General features: G+C 44.8%; 2 pseudogenes; one reads left to right on the top strand and one right to left on the bottom strand.

Moving 5' to 3' along the window:
- Positions 1-8,830: 8,830 nt before the first annotated feature.
- On the bottom strand, positions 8,831-16,276 carry LOC141583860 (C2 domain-containing protein 2 pseudogene; annotated as a pseudogene).
- Positions 16,277-16,361: 85 nt separating this feature from the next.
- LOC141583859 (ras-related protein Rap-1A-like) lies at positions 16,362-19,913 on the top strand (annotated as a pseudogene).
- The last annotated feature ends 4,632 nt before the right edge of the window (positions 19,914-24,545 follow it).

Raw genomic sequence — 24,545 nt, 5'->3', positions numbered from 1 at the left:
TTGCTGCTTTGCTGAGTACAGTGGCACAATCTCAGCTCACTGCAGCCTCCCTCTCTTGAGCTTAAGCGATTCTCCTGCCTCAGCCTCCCAAATAGCTGGGACTATAGGCTCCCACCACAACACCCAGCTAACTTCTGTATTTTTAATAGACACTCTGTTTCCCCATGTTGACCAAGGTGGTCTCGATCTCTTGACCTTGTGATCTGCCCGCATCTGCCTCTGTAAGTGTTGGAATTACAGGAGTGAGCCACTGCACCTGGCTACAATTTATTTATTTTTGTTTATTTATTCATTTTTTATTGAGATAGAGTTTCATTCTTGCTGCCCGGGCTGGAACACAATAGCACTCTCTCAGCTCATTACAACCACCGCTCCCTGGATTTAAGTGATTCTCCTGCTTCAGACATCCAAGTAGCTGGGCCGCCACCACTCCCAGTGAAGTTTTTTTTTTTTTTTTTTTTTTGAGACGGAGTTTCGCTCTTGTTACCCAGGCTGGAGTGCAATGGCGCGATCTCGGCTCACCGCAACCTCTGCCTCCTGGGTTCAAGCAATTCTCCTGCCTCAGCCTCCTGAGTACCTGGGATTGCAGGCATGCCCCATCATGCCCAGCTAATTTTTTGTATTTTTAGTAGAGACAGGGTTTCACCATGTTGACCAGGATGGTCTCGATCTCTCGACCTCGTGATCCACCTGCCTCGGCCCCCCAAAGTGCTGGGATTACAGGCTTGAGCCACCGTGCCCGGCAAAGTTTTGTATTTTTAGTAGAGAGGGGGTTTCACCATGTTGACCAGGCTGGTCTCAAACTTCTGACCTCCGGTGATCTGCCTACCTTTGCTTGCCAGTGTGATAGGATTACAAGGGTGAGCCACCATGCCCAACTCACAAGGGATTTTACAGCTTTGAGATGTAGCAGAAGTGAAAGATGGGCTTCAAAAAAGAGAGTAAGGGAGAAGCTGGTCTAACTTGGAGACAGTGACACAGAGACAAGAAAGCTCAGCTTTTCATTTAATTTTCTTTTATCTAGGACACAATCTTGCTCTGTTGCCTAGGCTCCAGTCTGGTGGTACACTAAGCATCACTGCAACGTCAACCTCACAGGCTCAAATGATCCTCTTATCTGAGCCTCCCTAGAAGTTTGGACTGCAGGTATGGGCCACTAGGACTGGCTAATTTTTGTATTTTTTTCATAGAATTCGGTGTGGTCATGTTGTCCAGACTGTCAGCCTTTTCAATAATGTTTTCTACTGGAGAACATCTAAAGTGTATAATGTAGTAGCAAAATTACCACAACAAACACTGTGTATCCACTAAAAATTGATATCCCAATTTCTATACTTTGTAATGTTGTGTGGCAAACCTAGGATCACATATAATCTTAAGGTTAAATATTGCACTGTGAATGTCTAAAATATAGAGTCTGTTTTAAATATTAAGATTGTAATATCCTTATCAGAAATCGTAACTAAAGAATATATATGAGATTTCCTCTATCTCAATAGATTTTATTGTATAAAAAAATTTCTGTATAATAGAAGGGTTTATACAGAAATAAGAAAAAATTATTTAGACATTTGTTTTCATGGATATACATGTCCTTCATTGCCTTAATAGATCTTATTCTTTTTTCTCCTTTTGTTGAAGACAACTGCCTTCTGTTCTGTTGAAAGTCTCAAACTCTGGAGTACTTTCCGTGGTAATTAGTTTCCATTGCCTCTTGGAACTGTGGCTTTTTCTGAGAAAGACCACGAAAGAGCCCAGCTTGAATTTGAGTAAAGGAGGATCTAGTGCCAAGGGATCAGCCGGTGCCCTGGGCCCTCCCTCCCGTGGGAGCTGCTTCTAGAGCCAAAGGGAGAGAAACAGACTCAGGCCTGTGAAGTGCTTACGGGAGAGAACTCAGAGGAGGCGCCAGCTTCTCACCTTCCCTCCTTCCCGGAGGATCACACCTTCTGAAGGGAGTCTCCCCACGCAGATCCCTCTCTGCACCATGGCCTTCGCAGCGATCCTAGCTGAGCTCCAAGCAGACGCCAGCTGCCCCATCTGCCTGGGTTACCTCAAGGACCCAGTCACCACTCATTGTGGGCACAACTTCTGCCGCTCCTGCATCCACCAGCGCTGGGAAGACCTACGGGACATCTTCCCCTGCCCCGTGTGCCTCCACCACTGCCCCGAAGGGACCCTCAGGAGCAACACCCAATTTCGCCACATGACTGATATGGTTCAGCAGCTTCCCGACATGAGGAGGAAGGGCAAACGGCAGGAGGAGGAGCCCCTGTGTGGGAAGCACTGGCAGCGTCTGTCCCTGTTCTGTGAGAAGGACCTGGAGCTGTTGTGTCCCCAGTGCAGGGTCTCCTCTGACCACCAGCACCACCCCCTGCTGCCCATTGAGCAAGCTGCAGCCAGAAACAGGAGAAGGCTCAAAAGCTGCATTCAGCCACTAAAGGAGAAAATTGAAGACGCCAAGATGCGACGTGAAGCCACGATTTTGAAATCTTTCAATGAGAAAAGGAAGATGGAAATATGGAGGAAGGAATTACACTCTGAATTTGAAGAAATTAAGGTTTCCTTGGTAAAGGAACATGATGTAATTTGTGACTCTTTACTTGTTGAAGAGAACGATGCTGAGGAAAAACTCACTGAAAACCAAAGACAAATTTCAGACCATTTATTTGTACTACAAAATCTGTTAAATGAAGTAACAGAGAAGTGTTTTCAGGGAGACCTGGATGTGCTGACAGGTATTGAGAACATCTACAACACCTGTGAAAACCTGAAAGCCTCTGCAGTCTGCTCACATGAATTCAAGAAGAAGAGCTTGGGGCTCCCTCCACATTATTTTGGCCTCCAAAGAATGATGAGCACATTTCAGGAAGATTTGACGCTAGACCCGGAAACAGCCCACCCTAGTCTTACTATCTCAAGAGACAGAAAGAGTGTGATCTTTAGTAGGATGCATCCAGGCTTTATCGACAATCCTGAGTCATTGAGTTTTTACCCAGCTGTCCGGAGCTGTGAGGGCTTTGATGCTGGGAGACACTTTTGGCACGTGGAAGTGAGAGGCACAGGTGCATGGACCCTTGGTGTGTGTGAAGAATCGTTTCCCACAGATGGTCTGAGATCGCCAACCCCACGGATGGGGTGCTGGGAAATTCGGCAATTCTGTGGTTCATGCAGTACATGGAATACTGAAGTCCAGCAAATAGGCGTTTTTCTGGACTATGAGTTGGGACAGGTTTCATTTTATAATTTAAAAACCAGATCACATGTGTACACTTTCACTGATAAGTTTACAGAAAAGCTTATGCCTTATTTCTCTGTTCACTCTTCTTCGCAAGCTGTCACAATCAGTATTGTCATAGACCAGTGATGGGCTCCTCAGAGAACACTTTGCATGTGGCTGTCTTTTCCTCCTGTGTTGTTGGAGGACATTTGTAATAAAGCCTCTGATTCCATGTTTATGATTGACTCTAGATATTTTGGGGGGACTCTCTTTTCTCTCTTCCCTTCTGCGCACCTGAAGAAGCCGATGAGAAAGTCTGGGTGTGTCCTCTGTTGCTGCAGGTGACAGGCTCTGCCCCAGGTAGTGGAGAACCCTTTCAGCAGCCCCACCCATGACCACCGTCACAGCCCCAAACTAGTGTCCTGTCCCTGCTATCTCAAGTCATTTTTGGATCAACTCTGTAGATCCGCTGCTCTCCCCATAAACCTCACTACAGGAAGGAGAGCCCAGTTCTCACAGTCTTGGAGTGTGTGGCATTAGCGGTCTCAACACTAAAACAAATTGTCAGGGAGGGTCCACCCTATCTATGCAAACTGAGCCCTAGAGAGGCCATTGTGAGCAGGATTACCCAGATGTTGGCCACCACTGTCAGGGAATTTCTGTTCTTGCTCTGCTCTGCTCGCTGGCTCTGCGCCCCATCACAATCCTGCACCTTCAGCTCCGCTGCTTTGTGCTGCTTTTACTGACTTCAGCTGAGGCTCTTTCAGAGATTTATATGACTTAGTCAGTAATTTAGAAATATTTTGGTATTTAAGAGCAGGAATATGCATTCAGGTCACTTTTTATATCTCCCAGAGTCATGAATTTCAGTCCAGACATATCGCTGTGTATTTTAAAATGTAAAAAACACATCCTGCGGGTATACTTTCACTGACACTTTTACATAAATGCATGCCTCATTTCTCTGTTGAACCTTCTTCACAACCTGCTACAATTAGTATTGTCATAGACAATAATTACCTCAAATGACTACTATGTCTTGTCAAACATAGTCACCTTAAAAGAAACAACCTGTAAAGTGTACTCAATGTCTAAACAAAGAAAAAAGAAAAAAATAATGGACAGGAAAGTCAAATAAATGCAGAATAAAAAGCAAGAAAAATGCAACCAAATTCAACGTATAAGGAGAGGACAAAAAACAAACAAAAAAACTCGTAAGAGAAGTTCCTAAGTTTCAACTTCTGTTGAAAACACAAAATTTACCGAAAGAATCTACACAAAAGATTAAAAGGTGATGGTTGACTTTTCTTTCCCTGTAACTTGGATGATAATTGAACATGAACATCTGTTAAAATGCATCAATTGGAAAACTTTCATATATTTAATCTTGTGCCTTTAGTTAGTTAACCAAGGATCCCTCTGATTTTAAATGATGAATCTGGCCAGGTACAGTGGCTCAAGCCCAGCTAATTTTGTATTTTTAGTAGTGATGGGGTTTCTCCATCCCAGCACTTGGGGAGGCTGAAACGGGTGGATCACCTGAGGTCAGGAGTTTGAGACCAACCTGACCAACATAGGGAAATCCCATCTCTACTAAAAATACAAAATTAGCTGAGCTGGCTGGCACATGCTTGTTGTTCCACATACTTGGGAGGTTGAGGCACGATAATACCTTGAACCCAGGAGGCAGAGTTACTGCGAGCTGAGAACGCGCCATTGTACTCCAGCCTGGGCAACAAGAGAGAAACTCCATTACAAAAATAAAGAAATAAATAAAAAGAAAAACAAATGATGAATCCTCTATTACCTTAATGCTGTTACTAAACATAAAATGGAGGTAAAAGAGTTATCCTTTGTCTTAACCATGAGAATCACTGGTTTCCCTAAATTTTCCAAGATGAGAGCACACACTGGAATGATATATACAGAGAAAATAAACAGATACAGTAAGTAATGTGCAATTAAATTCAGTCTTTTGCATTTTTAATAGCTTCACAAAACGGGATTCAATGGATGTTCCTGACCCCAGTGAAAAAAGATAATATGACTAAATATTAGTTAAAATAGGATATTCAAATATTGAAACCCATGATGCAAGACCTAGGAGTGATTATCCCACTGTTTCTGGATTCAACTGCAATTTTCTCTGCTCTTCTATTTTGAAAGAATTATGACATCTCAGAGTGAATTGATGCCAGCTTTAATGGGGTGATCTCTCGCAATGTTACTGACGTGGCTTACTCCATCCAGTCAGCAAATGGTAAATATCAGGCCACTACAGATTTGGCTAGGTTTTTTCAGGCTTATTTCAACAGCTTCCTGGCCATGCTTTCCCTTTACCTCAAAGGAATTTTATGCACCTCAACCCACCAACCGTGAGCACCTCGGCAGTCTTGCCTTTGCACACAAACTTTGCAGGGAAGATCTCAACTTCCTTCAATGTCTTCCAGAACTGCAGGTATGATTTACGCTGATGACATTCTCCTCCGTGGTAATCCATTTGAAACACTCATTCAGGCAGGCCACGAAAATACTCACAAAGTAGTTTGCACAAAGGGAATGGGTCATTACCCCTACACGGTGCAAGTCCCTTATTTGATTAAATGACTGAAAATTATTTTTTAAATGAAAGCCACTCCATCTCTGACACTGTGGGGAAACCGCTATTAAACCTCTCAATGCCCGCAATGTAAAAGTAAGCCAAAACCTTTAACCCTTTTGGATTTTGGAGGAAACATATTGATCATTTATAAATTTTGCTTAAGATCACTTACGCTGTTAGTTCCAAATCCACCCATCTTCAGTGGTGCCCCCTCCACAAAAGGCTTACAGGCTCTAACTTGCAGTACATCAGGCTCTCACAGGCACTGAGCCTGTGACTGTCCGTACTCAGTTGCTCAGCATGCCTTGGATTCTAGAAGCAGCACCCCGCTAGCTCAGCACAGGTGTAGGAGGAATCCTTGTGACATCATGGAGCCAGATGCAGGCGTTCTGCTGTATTTGTTCTGCAGGAATGTGTAGCCTGCCTGTCTCGTTCTTAGTCTCTGCTTTATGTCACAGGTTTAGGAGATCACTGCCCTCTTAGCCCGTCAGCTACCGAGAGAACCTCCTTCCTACCCCCTACCCCAGGATCAAATGAGGAACAGCAGAGGAGGGCTCTACACTGTAAGGATGACATAACCATTGTCATGTGTGATGAGCTCAGTAGGGATTTACGAGTTTTTATTAACTAATCAGGACATTCTTAATAAGCAACAGGACTCCAGGGTCAGTCAAAGGATGAAACTTCTCAGAACCGGAGCCCCTGACCAACAGTCTGCCCAATATGCACAGTTTTACTAACTATGGGGCCATGACCTCAGTGACCTGCTTCAGAGTGAATAATTCTTGCCTCACAAATATCCAAAATCTATCTCAAGGTCATTTATATCTTCATATACGCTAAGGCCACAATACAAAGCTGCAGCAGAATTTGGAATTCCTTTGTAGTTCCAGCCATTATTGAGAGGGACCAAGGACCCGTTTCACTTCACAGAACACGCAATGCTGGGTTCCTAAAGAAGGCATTCAATGGAGCTATACTTCCCTTACTAGATTAAGCTGTCGGCTTCATTGAGCACCATAAAGGCTTACTCAAACAAGTTCAAATTTAAGAAAATAAAACATAGTGCATATAATCAACTGTTAAACCTTGGGATGGGGAGGATCCTAAAACATAGTTGAAATCTGTTTGTAGGCCGGGCGCGGTGGCTCAAGCCTGTAATCTCAGCACTTTGGGAGGCCGAGACGGGTGGATCACGAGATCGAGAGATCAAGACCATCCTGGTCAACATGGTGAAACCCCGTCTCTTCTAAAAATACAAAAAAAATTAGCTGGGCATGGTGGTGTGTGCCTGTAATCCCAGCTACTCAGGAGGCTGAGGCAGGAGAATTGCCTGAGTCCAGGAGGCGGAGGTTGCAGTGAGCCGAGATCGCGCCATTGCACTCCAGCCTGCGTAACAAGAGCGAAACTCCGTCTCAAAAAAAGCCGGGCGCGGTGGCTCAAGCCTGTAATTCCAGCACTTTGGGGGGCCGAGGCGGGTGGATCATGAGGTCAAGAGATCGAGACCACCCCGGTCAACATGGTGAAACCTCGTCTCTACTAAAATTACAAAAAATTAGCTGGGCATGGTGGTGTGTGCCTGTAATCCCAGCTACTCAGGAGGCTGAGGCTGGAGAATTGCCTGAACCCAGGAGGCGGAGGTTGCAGTGAGCCGAGATCGCGCCATTGCACTCCAGCCTGGGTAACAAGAGTGAAACTCCGTCTCAAAAAAAAAAAAAAAAAAAAAAAGAAATCTGTTTGTATAGTTTTTCACCCTTGATAACTTTTAATCTTCACTCCTTCATTCTTTTCTTGGGCCTCACATCGGGGCAATCTGCTGAGAAAGCCCAGGTACTCCCTCCTGCAGTGCAGGACAGATATTCAAACCACACAATGTCATCCTGAGCAAGTGATCCTTCACCCTGACCAGATCTTAACCTCAAGAAAACATCCAACCTGTCTTCTTTCTCTGTTCTCATAGCCCATTTCTACATCACATACAGGCCTCTGTGCTCTCTTGCAACACACAGCATGTGAGAAACACACCTGTCTCTATCATTCTAGTGTGTGTATGGGTGTGCGGCATCATTAGTCTTTATATCTGGACTAAATTTGATCAGTGTTGAATTTTTCCCATGCAGGATTGACACAATAATTCATAGGATGCTATATAATCTCAGTTTAATTTTTGAGATATTATGGAAAAGTCCCCACATGCAGAAAGAGAGACATAATTGTGTAATAGATTCCTGCAACCCCCAGAGATCCATTACACAGTTTCAATAATTATTATAGTCAATTTTATTTTATCAAGATCATGCTCTTTCTACTTTCCCCAAATCATCTTAATGCAGGAATCATACATCTTATCATTGTATCTATATCTTAAACTAAATCACTAAAGGAACCATTTCAAAGTATAGATACAGGGTAAGTATCACCTTAAATAGATAAATATAGGTCCATTCCCTCTCTGGGTTGTCCGTCTCCTGGCACTTCAAAGTGTTCGCAAATCTCCACTCCTGCTATGACATTCTTCAAGAGTTTGTATAAAGTTTATTTTCCAGGTGCCCCCACCATTCTGCTGCAAGTACTAATCACTTGGTCTTCTGCTGAGCAGCCCTATCCTCAGGCTACCCCAGGGCCCCAACTTAACCCACCTCATTAACATACATCCAGTGGCTCCAAAGGGGCTCATTATAAATAACAAAAGACTGGCTGGGAGCCATGGCTGCCATCCCAGCACTTTGGGAGGTCAAAGAAGGAGGATAAAACCAGGAGTTTCAAACAAGCCTGGACTCTACAGTGAGACACAAGACACCATTTCTACAAAAAGAATAATTTAAAAAATTAACTGGGCCTGGTAACGTGTGTCTGCAGTCCTAGATATTTGGAAGGCTGAGGCTGGAGGATCTCTTGAGCCCAGGACTTCCAGGTTACAGAGAATCATGATTGTACCATTGTACTACAGGGTGACAGAGGAACATCCTGTGCCCCCCACCAAAAAAAATGTTAAAACCCAGCATTTGCCCTCATGCTCCACTCAGTGCATGATGGGTTACTGCTGCAGCTCTCACCCCATCATGACCAATCCTCAGGTCCGTATCGCTGTCCCCTTCACCAAAGCGGACCCTGGAAGATCAATCAGAGAACAAGATACAATTGCCCTCTGAGACCTGTCACTTCCCTTACGCTGACTGTATAAAGAAAGAAAACTCCCTGCAGGGTGTAAGAGTGAATTGTTCTGAGGTCATCGTATTGGTGAACAAGAAGTGGGAACCACAGATATACATATATATGCGCATATATATGTATATGTACACACACGTTTATATGTATATTTGTGGTTCACTCTTTACTCTGACATCTTACACGAAAAAGTTCTTTTGTATGTTGTATGAAAATCACAGATTTGGGCTTCTCATAACGGGCTTCACACTGGTTTTGCCCTAATTACATCGAATTATGTCTGAGGTGTTCTGCATAATCAGTGTATCTACCATTAAACAGTCAACAGAAGTACGAGAAACACAAACCATTCTTGGAATATCTTGAGTTCTGTGCCACATCAAATTCTATATTTTGAAAAATGTTTTCCAGGCTGAGCTCCAGGGCTCAAGACTGTAATCCCAGCAGTATGGGAGGTCCAGGCAGGAAGATTGCTTGAGGTCCAGAGATTGAGGCTGCGGTGAGCTATGATCTTGCCACTGCACTCCAGCCTGGGTCACAGAGTGAGACTCAGTCTCAAAGAAAAAAAAAATAGTTTTCCAGAAGATATGTCTTTATTGATGTATATCTTTTTTTTTTCCATGTGCACATTTATTTATTTCAAAGATTGTTTGTGTTCCAGCCTCATCTTCCCCAAAGGAACCCACCCAGCCTGTGCACAGGTGAGGTGCGGAGCTGTCTTCGGTGTCTAAAGTGCTACTGAGGAATACAATCATTGGCATGAAAGTTCATCACTGCACTCCAGTGTCAGGCCAAACCTTTCTGCAGACCTGGAAAACTTGCCATTTCCTTCTTTTTAAAATGCAGTTTTGACATAACATTGTTAGAGTAAACAACAAACCAGAAGCCTAATGATGAGTGGTGCATTACTGCCCAGCTGCTCGCTGAGGGAACAGGGCAGTGGACTGTGTTTCGAATGCAGACAGTCATGGGCCCAAGGTAACCCGAGTTTGCCCTGCAGGATTCCGCAGAGGCCTTGCCCTGTGCAGGATGCTTTGGTCATCGTGTCTGGGTCCGTTCGGGGCAGTGGGGAGAGGGCCTGGCAGCAGGGTTTATGCCAGTCCAGAGGTCTGTTTCCATCTGACAGAGAGAAATGTCCTGATTTCCACCATCCACCAATTTGTACTTGGAAGTTTCCAGATTAAGAGTCGTGAGACTATTACCCAGCAAACACCCACCTTTGGTGGCCACCAATGTAAATTGATCTTTCTCTCTCTGCCCAAAGAAACTTTGCAACTCTCATCTATAGATGTGGCAAGCAAAACCCAAGAAACATTCTAAATGGGCACCAATTTGTCATTGAGTGGCAGTTGGTAGAGTAGCTGTCATAAGGGATCAGGGCTGGTTTTGAACTCAGACTTGAAACTTGGTTAAAATAAAATGCTCTGTCAAAACTCTCACAGAAGATTTTCACCTGGAACAAGGAGATGGCTGATTTTGTTATGGCTACAATAACGCATATGTGTGTGCAGACACACACACCACACACAGATACTTAAAGCTCCATTTCATTCCTCCACAAAGAACAGAGACACCTCCTTAAACAAAGCAAACTGGGAAGGCTTGCTAGCACATTAAAACCAACATGAGCACCCAGGTCCAGGGATACAGACGCAATTAATCTTAGTGTTCACAAGGAATCACTTTTAAAACCCCACTCGACAAAACTTTCATACAAACAGCAAAAACAAAAGCCCCCAAGATACAGAAGCTTGTAGAAGAGGTGAGGCGATAAAGGTGATTTACACGTCAGCATTTTTAGTATTTGGTGGATCATCTTAAGTGATCTTTAACCTTCACAACATTTTCTTTATCATAAATACCCTACACTGTGGAAAAACAAACCTGTATAAAATAGCTTGAAAGGCCGGGCGCGGTGGCTCAAGCCTGTAATCCCAGCACTTTGGGAGGCCGAGGCGAGTAGATCACTAGGTCGAGAGATCGAGACCATCCTGGTAAACATGATGAAACTCCGTCTCTACCAAAAATACAAAAAATTAGCTGGGCATGGTGACACGTGCCTGTAATCCCAGCTACTCAGGAGGCTGAGGCAGTAGAATTGCCTGAACCCAGGAGGCAGAGGTTTCGGTGAGCTGAGAATGTGCCATTGCACTCCAGCCTGGGTAACAAGAGCGAAACTCCATCTCAAAAAAAAAAAAAAAAAAAATAGCTTGATAAAGAAACATTCATGATATCAACAGAGCCCATTTTCTCGAGGTGCTTCCCTGAAGCTAGCCTAGGTGATTTTTTGGTCATTGCTTCATCAACTCCCTACTACATTGGTGGTTCCTGTGACTTCAGAGAAGGCCACTGGATGGAGACCATGTGAGCATGGAGACCACCTGAGCGTGTCTGTGGGAAGCAGAGCCCCAGACCTAGGTATTCAGCAGTAAGCAACGCTCATGGGATTTATCTGGAAATAGGATGGTTAAAAACTTTTTTGCGGGGGAGCAAGAAGACTTAATCTAATATTCTGGGCCTGGCATAGTGGCTCATGCCTATAATTCCAGCACTTTTGGAGGCCGAAGTGTGTAGATCACCTGAGGTCAGGAGTTCAAGACCAGCCTAACCAACTTGGTGACACTCCATCTCTACTAAATACAAATAAATTAGCCAGGTGTGGTGGTGCAGGCCTGTAAACCCAGCTACTTGGGAGGCTGAGGCAGGAGAATCGCTTAAACCTGGAAGGTTGCAGTAAGCCACCACTGCACTGAAGCCGGGGGAACAGAGTGAAACCCCGTCTCTAAATTTTTTTTTTTTTTAAAGCTTCTGATATCCTCACAATTGAGTAGAGTGTACTTGAATTCCAAAATAAAACAAAAAACAATTAAAAACTTCTCATCAGTGTCTGAAATTCTGACACATAATCATAATATCCTCTTGGAATTCTTCTGTGTCTCAGGCTCTTTTTACCACATGGCCAAGAGCAGTAAAACCTCAAGTAAAACATTCAAGTGAACATCTGCCCCAGAAGACTAGCTGTGGTGCCTTACTCTGGGGACAGAAACTGGGTAGTTTTCATATATTTTGCAACTCCAAGTGCTTTCTTTTAAAAACAATGATTAGCCGGGCACGGTGGCTCACGCCTGTAATTCCAGCACTTTGGGAGGCCGAGGAGGGTAGATCACGAGGTCAAGAGATCGAGACCATCCTGGTCAACATGGTGAAACACCGTCTCTACTAAAAATACAAAAAATTAGCTGGGCATGGTGGCGCGTGCCTATAATCCCAGCTACTGAGGAGGCTGAGGCAGGAGAATTGCCTGAACCCAGGAGACGGGGGTTGCCATGAGCCGAGATCGCGCCATTGCACTCCAGCCTGGGTAACAAGAGCGAAACTCCATCTCAAAAATAAAATAAAATAAAAAATAAAAACAATGATTAAAATGGGAATATAATTTTTAAAAACATAGCAGGTTGTAAAAGTCAGTTTAAATTCATTCCATAATTCCTGGAACACTTAAGAAGTATGTAATGTGCATCTTAAAGTGAAATTCCTAAGGTAGTGTTTTAATCTCTCCCCCTAAAAAACAAGGAAAAAATCCTGTAATTTTGGCCTTTATATAAGTTTCTACTCACCAGCGGCTCTATGACCTCTGAAATATTTAATATTTAAGGATTAAGGAATGCCTGTGGAAGGAAGCTCGCCCATCTCCATCTCCAGGACTGAAGCCAAGTGTTCATAACAGCCTTTTACATCTCTTTGGAGAAAAGTGAATCACATTAAACTGTCAAAAACACTTCACACCAGTGATGACTGCTCATTCACCAGCATGTCTACTGGAACTGGCACATTCGGAAGGAGCAGACCAAAGTGAAAATTGTGAATCAATTAAAGTAGAAAGGCAGCTGATGAGGAAAGCGACTGGAATGATACTTAGGGATATTAAAATGGTGTGCCCGGTTCATCACGTTTTCCACTAAAACAAACCCAAACAAGGGCACCCCAAACTGTGTCCAAGAATGCTGTTGACAGTGAAATTCTGTAGTGCTCATAAAAGGAAATTCCTGCAAGTTTGGCCTATTTCAACTTCCATTCCTAAGACTGACACCCGAGACACAAGACGATTTTCTCTACTGCCCTAAAAGGACTTTGTTTTGGCTACTGGCAGCATTTGGCAAAATCCATATCTCTGTTTCATTACCATGTTCTACCAGCAGTCACGTATGGCTCCCGACTTCATTCAACAGGCCTGCTGTACTCATTTAGCAAGTATAACAGGGAGGAAAAAAAAAAAAACCTAGCTGGCTGTCAACTGCTCCACTCAAACCTGCCCTCCACAATCCACTAGAGTATATTATTTCTCTTATAAAGTTAATCTCCATCTAATATTTAGCCCTGACTCTTAGCTTTGAGCACGGCCCAAGCTCTGGAGCTGTCAAGTCTCATTTGGCATCTGGTGGCAAGTTAAGCTTTTTCGCCCTCTTTGGGGAAAGCCTCCTGGCTGGAGACTCAGATTTTGTTTTCTCTTTAAAAGACTAGATGGTTGGAAGAAACCCAGCAAGACAAGCGGGGCATCTGGACATCTGGCGGAGACTCTCGCTGTGTCCTGGTGAGGGTGGTAACACGGGTGCAGGTCTCCTGGCTTGGCGGTGGTGACCTCAGCCCCTACCTGCAAGGCTCCACGGTGTTCTTGTTTCTGTGCCTGGAGAGCAGCTTCTTGTTCAGGATCTTGGTGATGGTGACCCCTTTCCTCCGGGAACCCTCTGGCTGCTCCAGGAACACGAGGTCATTGTGTGACTGACTCATGCCCGGGTCTTTCTGTTGATGCCGCTGGCGGAAGAACAGCTTTGCACCTTTCCTTAGAATTCCTCCTTTATGCTTTTTGGCGGCACCCGGCTCCGGGACACTTACGGAGCTCTCTGACAGCTCATCGGGGTCCAGCAGGGCCGGGCCGCTCCAGGCCATGGCCTGGGGCTCCTTTTCTAAGTCCCAGGAGTCTAGCTCGTCCTCCAGGGGATTAGGGGCAGAGGGTGCCTGGACTGACTCAGCTTCCTCCGGTGGGGCAGAGGCTGCGACCACCTCTGGATGAGACAGGGCATCCTCCTGGTGGGCACTGTTCATGGAGGCTGCATAGTCCTGCATCAGGGCAGCATCATGGTCCTGGGCTAGTGAGGTCTTGGAGATCCCTGACATGATAATAGTGCTTTTCTTTCGTGGCGACTTGAGTTTCAGCTTTGAAGATTTGCTGAGTTGTCGAATGGCAACTTCAGCCACTGGATCTAAACCATGCAACACCAACAATTCTGTGTCTGAAGAAGAGAGTGTTTTGTTGACGGGCGCACTGCTGCAGGAGATGGCCTGGACAGAGATGTCCTTCTTGATCACCTTCACCTTGACGGAAGTCTTCACCGGAGGCTCAGAGCTCAGCGGAGACGCCCTCCCCATGTCGACGCGAGGCGTGGTCTTCACAGCGGTGACAGTAGTGACCACAGTCCCACGGGGCATCACCGTGCGATCCTTTTCGATTTTTGCAGGAGGAACAAAGGGAGGGATGGGCGAAGACTTCAATTCACCAGGTTCCACCTAAGTAAACTCTGCCGTGGCGGAACTCAGCACCGAGCAGCAGCAGGCAGACCCGCTGGTCAGCATGAAACTCTGTGGTCCAGAAGGCTGCTTCTTTTTGTTGTTGCTATTGTTGTTTGTTTGTTTGTTTGTTTGTTTGTTTGTTTGTTTTGAGACCGAGTTTTGCTCTTCTTACCCAGGATGGAGTGCAATGGCGTGATCTCGGCTTGCCGCAACCTCCGCCTCCTGGGTTCAGGCAATTCTCCTGCCTCAGCCTCCTGAGTAGCTGGGATTACAGGCACGCGCCACCATGCCCAGCTAATTTTTTGTATTTTTAGTAGAGATGGGTTTTCGCTATGTTGACCAGGATGGTCTCGATCTCTTGACCTCATGATCCACCCGACTCGGCCTCCCAAAGTGCTGGGATTACAGGCGTGAGCCACCGCGCCCTGCCTGAAGGGCAGGATTAATAAATCCAAAAGGACTGTCGCAGTTGCCAGCAGACCTTCTGAGAATCGCCCAGCCTCTGAAATCTGCAGGTGTAACTCCTTTGACTTGGCATTCAACTTGAATGTGAGTTCCTCTTCCACGTGAGGTTCGTAGTGTTTTTGGTTAGGGTGATGGAGAACCTCTGAAGAGGATCGTTCAGCTGCACGGCGCACACTGTGTTAATGTGGCCTGAAGCATCGGGCTCGCTGAGCAGGAAGGCGCGGGTACTCCTCACCCACAGCTTTAGCTCGTGAGCCCTCGGAGGTTTGGGAGGACAGGATTCCTGAGCAGTAGACGGAGCACACTCTAAGTTCTGAGCTTCCTGTACATTCGTGGGCTTGGTGATCAGAAGCACAGATGGAGAGGCAGAACCAACCAAATGCTTCAAGAGCTCCTTCGGAGTGTCCGACACTGTGAGCGTCTCGGCCACCTGGTCCTCCCCCACTGCTTTGGGCAGGACAGTAATGGCCATTTCCGGCACACGTATGAAGGACCAGCTGATCTGGAGGATCTCTCTCTTCTCTTTCAGGTGGAACTCCAGCTGAGCACACTGGAGACCGCCTCCACCGCCAGCTCCAGGGGCTACTGCCGTGGGTCCTCCTCGAAGGACAGGAAAGGCGGGCCCCCTTTCCTCTGGCTTCGTCGTTCAGGGCGGTCACCCAGGCCGCCTACCACTGGCTCCTGCAGCTGCCCAGCGTCAGGATCCAGGAGAGCAGCGCGACCGACCCAGCGCGCGGCCCCTCGCCAGGCTCCAGCGCCCCCCGCCGGGGCTGGGGTCGCGCCCTGGCCAGCGCTCACTGCGCCAGATACAGGCCCACCTTGGCCAGGGCCGCGACGAAGAGGGACACCAGCGCGAGCCACTGCACCTCCTCGAACCACGAGGCCAGCCAGGCCGAGGCTTTGGCGCATCCCCGGCCCGCCTCTCCCCAACTTCCCCGGCAGCGCCGGGCGCAGGCAGCTAGCTTAGGATAGGCGCTGGCTGCGACCCGGCGCGCGGGGCACGTGGAAGGGGAGCGGCTGGGCCAGAGCCCCGCGAGGAGCGCGCCACGGGACTTCGGGCTGGGCGGAAACGCGCGGCGGCCGGACCTGGGCGCAAGCCCCCGCACACCTGCGGAACAGGGGCGCGAACGGACCCCGCGGCCGGCGCTCCCGACTCGGAGTCTGGGAAGTTCCGGGGCTGCGGCCGGGCGCCCTACCTCCTGTGCGCGCCGCCCTGGGAGTCTGGCCTGTGGCCCAGCGGTGGCCTGAGGAGGCATGGGCCGGGGGACAGGCCATTGGTGTTTATCTTTACACAAAACTTAAAGAGAAATTGAGGTTGATTTTTCTTGTTTTCATGTGACCATGAAAGAGTGCGGGGCGGGGGGATCAAGGAACCAGCCCCAGACGACTCAGGTAATCTGAGAGCAGGCCTGGGATCCACACACAGGTCACACACCCAGACGGAACCACAATGACTGGCCTTCCTCTTTCCTCAATCCCTATTTAAATTAATCTGGAAGATTTATGAGATTAAAAAGAGTGGTGACAGGAAAGGAGAGAGTATTGGTAGAGGAAGGAAAGTCCATTAAGATTAGGGACAGTTGTAAGGGAGAAGAGAAAAAAGAGACAGAATCTGAGAGCCCTGAGATGCATTGAAAGGGGAGCAGCAGCTCAAAGAAAAGAGAAGGGATCATCAGTATTTAAACAGAACACATCCTGTGTGAGTACAAGCTAGTGATCCTTAGTTCAGGAGGCATTGGGCAGTCTGCTCTGACAGTTCAGTTTGTTCAGGGCATTTTTTTAAAAATATGACCCAATGATAGAAATTTCCTAAAGAATGTAAGTTGGCCCTGTAGCCGCAGCTCCGGATCTCGTTTCCACTGCTCTGTGTCCTGTTCGCCTAGACGCCTGGCTTGTGTGGCCCTGTGACCTGCAGGTATTGGAGAGCTACAGCTACGACGCCAGGATCCCCGAGAAGCCTAGAAATGGAACCATTGACATTTAGGGATGTGGCCATAGAATTCTCTCTGGGGGAGTGGCAATGCCTGGACCCTGCACAGTGGAATTTATCTAGGAATGTGATGTTAGAGAACTACAGAAACCTGGCCTTCCTGGGCAGACAAGCAACCTCATCAAGCAGCTCCCTGACACCACAGCCAGGTAAATCCACAAAGATGGGGAATAAACCAGCACAAAAAAGATGAAACCGTCATCAAAGACCAGAACACCTCTTCTCCTTCAAGGCATCACAACTCCTCAACAGCGCAGAACCACAACTTGACCGAGGAGTGCGACAAATTGACAGAAAAAGGCTTCAGAAGGTGGCTAGTGAGAAACATTTCTGAGCTAAAGGAACATGTTCTAACTCAAAGCAAAGCAATCAAAAACCTTGAAAAAATTTAGACAAAATGCTAATTGGAATAACCAGCATAGAGAAGAACATAGACGACTTGATGGAGTTGAAAAACACAGCACAAGAACTATCTGAAGTAAACACAAGTTCTAATAGCCAGATCGATCAAGGGGAAGAAAGGATATCAGAGATTGAAGATCAACTCAATGAAATAAAAAGAGAAGGCAAGACAAGAGAAAAAAGAGTGAAAAGAAATGAACAAAGCCTCCAAGTAATATGGGATTATGTGAAAAGACCTAATCTACGCTCGATCGGTATACCTGAATATGACGGGGAGAATGAATCCAAGCTGGAAAACATGTTCCAGGATATTATCCAGGAGAACTTCCCAAGTCTAGCAAGGCAGTCCAAATTTCAAATTCAAGAAATACAGAGAACTCCCCAAAGATATTCCTCAAGAAGAGCAACCCCAAGGCACATAATCGTCAGATTCACCGGGGTTGAAATGAAGGAAAAAATGCTAAGGGCAGCCAGAGAGAAAGGCCAGGTCACCCACAGAGGGAAGCCCATCAGACTCACAGCAGATCTCTCTGCAGAAACCCTACAAGCCAGAAGAGAGTGGAGGCCGATATTCAACATCCTAAAAGAAAAGAACTTTCAACCCAGAATCTCATATCCAGCCAAACTAAGCTTTGTAAGTGAAGGAGAAATAAAATCCTTTATGGACAAGGAATTATTGAGAGATTTTGTCACCACCAGACCTGCCCTACGAGAGCTCCTGAGAGAAACACTAAGCATGGAAAGGAACAAGTACCAGTCACTGCAAAAGCAAACCAGTTGGCAAAGACCAAAAATGCAATGAAGAAAATGAGGCAACTAATGGGAAAGAAAACCAGTCAGTAACAAAATGGCAGCATCAAATCACATATAGCAATATTAACATTGAAAGTAAATGGCCTAAATGCTCCAATCAAAAGACACAGACTGGCAAACTGGATAAAAAGTCAGAACCCATGGGTGCGCTGTATTCAGGAAACCCATCTCACATACAAAGACACACATAGACTCAAAATAAAGGGATAGAAGAAGATTTACGAAGCAAATGGAGAACAAAAAAAAAGCAGGGGTTGTAATCCTAGTCTCTGATAAAATGGACTTCAACAAAGATCAAAAGAGACAAAGAAGGACACTACATTATGGTCAAAGAATCAATCCAACAGGAAGAGTTAAGTACCCTAAATACATACGTCCCCAACACAGGAGCACCCAGATACATGAAGCAAGTTCTTAATGACCTAAAACAAGATTTAGACTCCCACACAATAATAGTGGGAGACTTCAACACTCCACTGTCAATATTCGATAAATGAGCAGAAAATTAGCAAGGATATCCAGGACTTGAATGCAGAGCTGGACCAAGTGGACCTAATACACATATATAGAACACTCCACCCCAAATCCACACAATATACATTTTTCTCAGCACCAAATTGCACATACTCTAAAATTGACCATATCATTGGAAGCAAATCACCCCTCAGCAAATGCAAAAGAACAGAAATCATAACAAACAGTCTATCAGACCACAGCGCAGTCAGAATAGGACTCAGGATCAAGAAACACACACAAACCCGCATAACCACTTGGAAACTGAATAACCTGTTTCTGAGTGTCAACTGGAAACTGTCTCAAAAAAAAAAAGAAAGAAATACTAGACTGCCATAGAATCAACCCAAACGTCCATAAATGATAGATTGGACAAAGAAAATGTGGTACATGTACACCATGGAATACTACGCAGCCATAAAAAACAGGTTTGTGTCCTTTGTAGGGACTTGGATGAATCTGGAAACCATCATTCTCAGCGAACTAATATAAGAACAGAAAGCCAAACACCGTATGTTCTCATTCATAGGTAGGTGTTGAACAACGAGAACATGTGGACTCAGGGAGAGGAGCATCACACACTGGGGGCAGTTGAGGGGGGTAGGGAGAGACAGCAGGGGATGGGAAGGGAGAGGAGGATGGTGAGGGCTAAGATGGGGAGAAATACCACATATAGTATGCACCTAAAGTAAATAAATTAATTTTAAAAAATAGCCCGAAGGAAAAAAAAAAAAAAAGAAAGAAAGCAAGTTGAAGTGGATTAACAACAGTGTATGTTAGAAATCTTCGATACTGCAGGGACAGAGCAATTTACAGCGATTAGGAATTTGTATATGAAGAATGGACAAGGTTTAACGCTAGTATATTCTATTATAGCTCAATCCACATTTAATGACTTACAGGACCTGAGGGAACAGATTTTATGGGTTAAGGGCACAGAAGACGTTCCAATGATTTTGGTTGACAATAAATGTGACCCGGAAGATGAGCGAGTAGTTGGCAAAGAACAGGGCCGGAATTAGGCAAGACAGTGGTGTAACTGTGCCTTTGTAGAAACTTCTGCAAAGTGAAAGATCAATGCTAATGAGATGTTTCATGACCTGGTCAGACAGATAAATAGAACACCACCAGTGGAAAAGAAGAATCCTAAAAAGAAATTAGGTCTGCTACTCTAAGCCTGTAGTCAACAGCAGCTCTGAGCTAGATTACAGGAATGAAGAACTGTTGCCTGATTCGAAAGTGCCAGCATTTCAGACTTCAAAAAATAAATCTGAAGAGGCTTCTCGCACTGTATACATTATGTGAAGAATTTAGATCTTATATTAGTTTGCACAAGTTCCCTGGAGAAAAAAAATTGCTGTGTATGTATATCTCTTGGAAAATAAGACAATAGTGTTTCTCCTTTGCAATAGCAGTTATAACAGGTGCAAAAATATACTTGACTCTCTTATGATTATACAAAAGAGCATGGATACATTTCAAATGTAAGATATTGGTACTATGATCAAATGATTTTGTATTGACCTTTTGATCATGATTCCTCCCTATCAAGCCCTAAACAGTTGAACCGTTCTATTTCATATGTGTAATATTATGAAATGCCCCCCAACCTCATTGCAGCAGATAATGTTCTTGAGTCATTGACTTCATTTTATATTTTTAAAAATATGGAATATCATTTATCATTATATTCTGATTAAAATCCTTGTGCAGCCAGGCACGGTGGCTCACGCCTGTAATCCCAGCACTTTGGGAGGCTGAGGCGGGTGGATCATGAGGTCAAGAGATCGAGACCATCCTGGTCAACGTGGTGAAACCCCTTCTTTACTAATAATACAAAAAACTAGCTGGGAATGGTAGTGCATGCCTGTAATCTCAGCTACTCAGGAGGCTGAGGCAGGAGAATTGCCTGAACCCAGGAGGCGGAGGTTGCGGTGAGCTGAGATCGCGCCATTGCACTCCAGCCTGGGTAACAAGAGCGAAATTCCGTCTCAAAAAAAAAGAACCAGCTATATGTAATTTATGCTAACCACACATGTATAGATACAAAAATATCTCTGGATGAGGGAACTGTGAATGATTTAATTTTATTCATGACTAATTTATATATTTTAAAGTGTTTGCCTAACGGTCATGTAACAAAAAAAATTTGTAGTATTTGTTTGGTGCAAAAGTAATCACGGTTCTTTTCATTAAATTAATGGCAGAAACTTCCATTACCTTTGCACTCACCTAATAATATTAACAAATATTTGTGTGTTTAGGAAACACTTTCCTTGCATTCTTAGTTAAAGGTTGTTATAGCTCGTGTTATACATGAAACCAGTATTCAAGGATGTAGGTTTTTCAGTGTTGCTGAGCTGGTACATAAAATCTGTTGGGATTAAATATAAAATCTATTGGCATTAAACAAAAGCCACACGTACAAGTCTCTGCAAGACAAGCTCTTCTCTACTTTAGAATTTTTTGGGGCCAGGTGTGGTGGCTCATGCCTGCAATCCCAGCACTTTGGGAGGCCAAAATGGGTGGATTGCCTGAGATCACGAATTCAAGACCAGCCCAGACAACATGGTGAAACCAGGTTAGTATTAAAAATACAAAAATTCGGCCGGGTGTGGTGGCGCACGCCTGTAGTCCCAGCTACTCGGGAGGCTGAGGCAGGAGAATAGCTTGTAAACACAGCACTTTGGGAGGACAAGGCGGATGGATCACGAGGTCAAGAGATCGAGACCATTCTGGTCAATATGGTGAAACCCCATCTCTACTAAAAATACAAAAATTAGCTGGGCATGGTGGCGCATGCCTGTAGTCCCACCTACTCGGGAGGCTGAGGCAGGAGAATAGCTTGAACCAGGAGGCAGAGGTTGCAGTGAGCGGAGATCGTGCTATTGCACTCCAGCCTGGGTAACAAGAGCGAAACTCCGTCTCAAAAAAAAGAGATATTTGTAATTTAAATAAATGTTGTAAATAATAATTGAAACTTTAAATCCAGATTTTAAAAAATTGTCGTTTTGGGCTGGGCACAGTGGCTCGTCTGTAATCCCAGCACTTTGGTCAGGCAGGCAGAACACTTGAGGTCAGGAGTTTGAGACCACACTGGCCAACATGGTGAAACTCCATCTCTACTAAGAACACAAAAATGAGCCAGGTGTAGTGGTGAGTACCTGTAATCCCAGGTACACGGGAGACTGAGGCCAGATAATCCTTTGAACCCGAGAAGTGGAGGCTGCAATGATCCAAGATTGCACCATTAAACTCCAACCTGGGTGACAGAGTGGAATGGAGACAGAGACATTTAAAAAAGAGAGAGAGAGAGAGAGAGAAGGAAAGAAAGAAGGAAGGAAGAAGGAAGGAAGGACGACCAAGGTTACACAAGAAGTACAGATGTCTTTCCTTACTCATGACATGATTACCTATCTAGAAAATCCAATGGAATCTACATAGGAGCTCCTAGAAATGCGTTTAACAAGCTTATAGGAAATAACACACAAAAATCAGTTTTCTATATACTAGTAGTAAACAATTAGAATTGAAATAATCGACATAAAAATATCAAATACTTGCCAGGCGCGGTGGCTCAACCCTGTAATCCCAGCACTTTGGGAGGCTCAGGCAGGTGGATCACAAGGTCAAGAGATCAAGACTATCCTGGTGAACAGGGTGACACCCCGTCTCTATTAAAAATATAAAAAATTAGCTGGGCATGGTAGTGCGTGCCTGTAATCCCAGCTACTCAGGAGGCTGAGGCAGGAGAATTGCCTGAACCCAGGACACCGAGGTTGCGGTGAGCCGAGATCGTGCCACTGCACTCCAGCCTGGGTAACAAGAGCGAAACTCTGTCTCAAAAAAAATAATAATAAAATTAAAAAAATAAAAAAAATCAAATACTTAAGGACAAATTTGACAAAAGATGTTAAACACATGTACACTAAAAGTTACAAATTTTAGACAATTAGATAAAAATTCATGGAATAGACTAGACTCACTCTCAGTTATGTCTACTAGCTGATACGTTAAGATGTTAATTTTCTCCATACTAATATAAAAAGATATAACACATAATCCCATCAAAATCACACCATCTTTTTTTTTAACACAAGTTTTTCCAAAAGTTACCTATTTTTCATCAATTGAAAGATATTAATCCCTGAATTAACCGAATAAACCTAAGGAGGAAAATATGGAACTAAGTTAATACAGATTCTGAGCCTAGAGATCAGTTCCCAAAGAGAAGTGAAGGACAGTAGCTGACTACACTAGAGAGTACTCTGTCCAGTGGAACAGAACAGATGTTCTACTGATTGTGTGTGTACAGTAAGTAAGTGTGTGTGTGGCAGAGGAGGATGTAAGAGTGCCATCTCTTATTTTTTTTTTTTTTTCAGACGGAGTTTCACTCGTTTCCCAGGCTGGATTGCAAATCATGGCACAATTCAGCTCACTGCAATCTCTGCCTTCTGGGTTCAAGCAATTCTCCTGCCTCAGCCCAATGAATAGCTGGGATCACAGGCATGTGCCACCATGCACGGCTAATGTGTTTGTATTTTTAGTAGAGATGGGGTTTTACCATTTTGGCCAGTCTGGTTTCAACCTCCTGATCTCAGGTGATCCGCCCACTTCACCCTCCCAAGTGCTAGGATTAAGGGCATGAGCTACCATTTCATTTTCTAGAAAACTAAGGTAGTCCTGACAAAGACATACTGAATAAAAAATAGGTACTTAGAAATATTGAGGTAGACAGATGAAAGGGAAAAGTGGCATTGGGCATTGAGGTTCATGCTGGTAATCCCAGTGCCTTAGGAGGCTAAGGCATGAGAAATGCTTGAGGTCACACGTTCAAGACCAGCCTGGGCAAAATAGAAATTAAAAAAAAAATTAATTAGCCAGGCTCGGTGGCTAAAGCCTGTAATCCCAGCACTTTGGGAGGCTGAGGAGGGTGTATCACGAAGTCAAGAGATCGAGACCAACGTGGTCAACATGGTGAAACCCCATCTCTACTAAAAATACAAAAAATCAGCTGGGCATGGTGGCGCATGCCTGTAATCCCAGCTACTCAGGAGGCTGAAGCAGGAGAATTGCCTGAACCCAGGAGGCGGAGGTTGCGGTGAGCCGAGATCGTGCCATGGCACTCCAGCCTGGGTAACAAGAGCGAAACTCCAGCTCAAAAAAAAAAATTATTTAAAAAAAAAAGTTGGTCAGGTGCAGTGGCTTACACCTCTAATCCCAGCACTTTGGGAGGCTGAGGCAGGCATATCACAATGTCAGGAGTTTAAGACCAGCCTGATCAACATGGTGAAACCACAACTCTACTAAAAATACAAAAATTAGCCAGGTGTGGTGGTGCGTGCCTGTAATCCCAGCTACTCAGGAGGCTGAGACAGGAGACTCGCTGGAACCCAGGAGGCAGAGGTTGCAGTGAGCTGAGATTGCGCCATTGCACTACAGCCTGGACGACACAATCATTAATAAAGACTTAATCATTCTTAAAGGAAAAAAAATAAGCAATACTGAAGAAACATTATAGGGCTTCTATTGGCAATAACTGGAGTAATAATTTTTTTTACATAATACATTTCTTTAGTATATATTTTTAGTATTTTATTTCAGGATTTCTAAAGTAGTTTGTCTTTGACCCATAATTTGTTATTAAGTAGGTCCTATCATCACATTTTTTAGTGCTGAAACTGACATATAAACAATTCTGCGGTTTCTTTGGTGGGAAAAATAGCAGAAAATACAGAATTAGCAAAACTAGATTCACTGGCTCTATCATGTTTGCTAGGTGTAAAAAAAATGACAGTTTTCAAACA

This window comes from Saimiri boliviensis, chromosome 3, assembly GCF_048565385.1.
Source record: "Saimiri boliviensis isolate mSaiBol1 chromosome 3, mSaiBol1.pri, whole genome shotgun sequence".
In the NCBI taxonomy this organism is placed as follows: domain Eukaryota; kingdom Metazoa; phylum Chordata; class Mammalia; order Primates; family Cebidae; genus Saimiri; species Saimiri boliviensis.
Note: the sequence above shows the minus strand (reverse complement) of the source record. Positions and strands in the feature narration are given on the sequence as shown.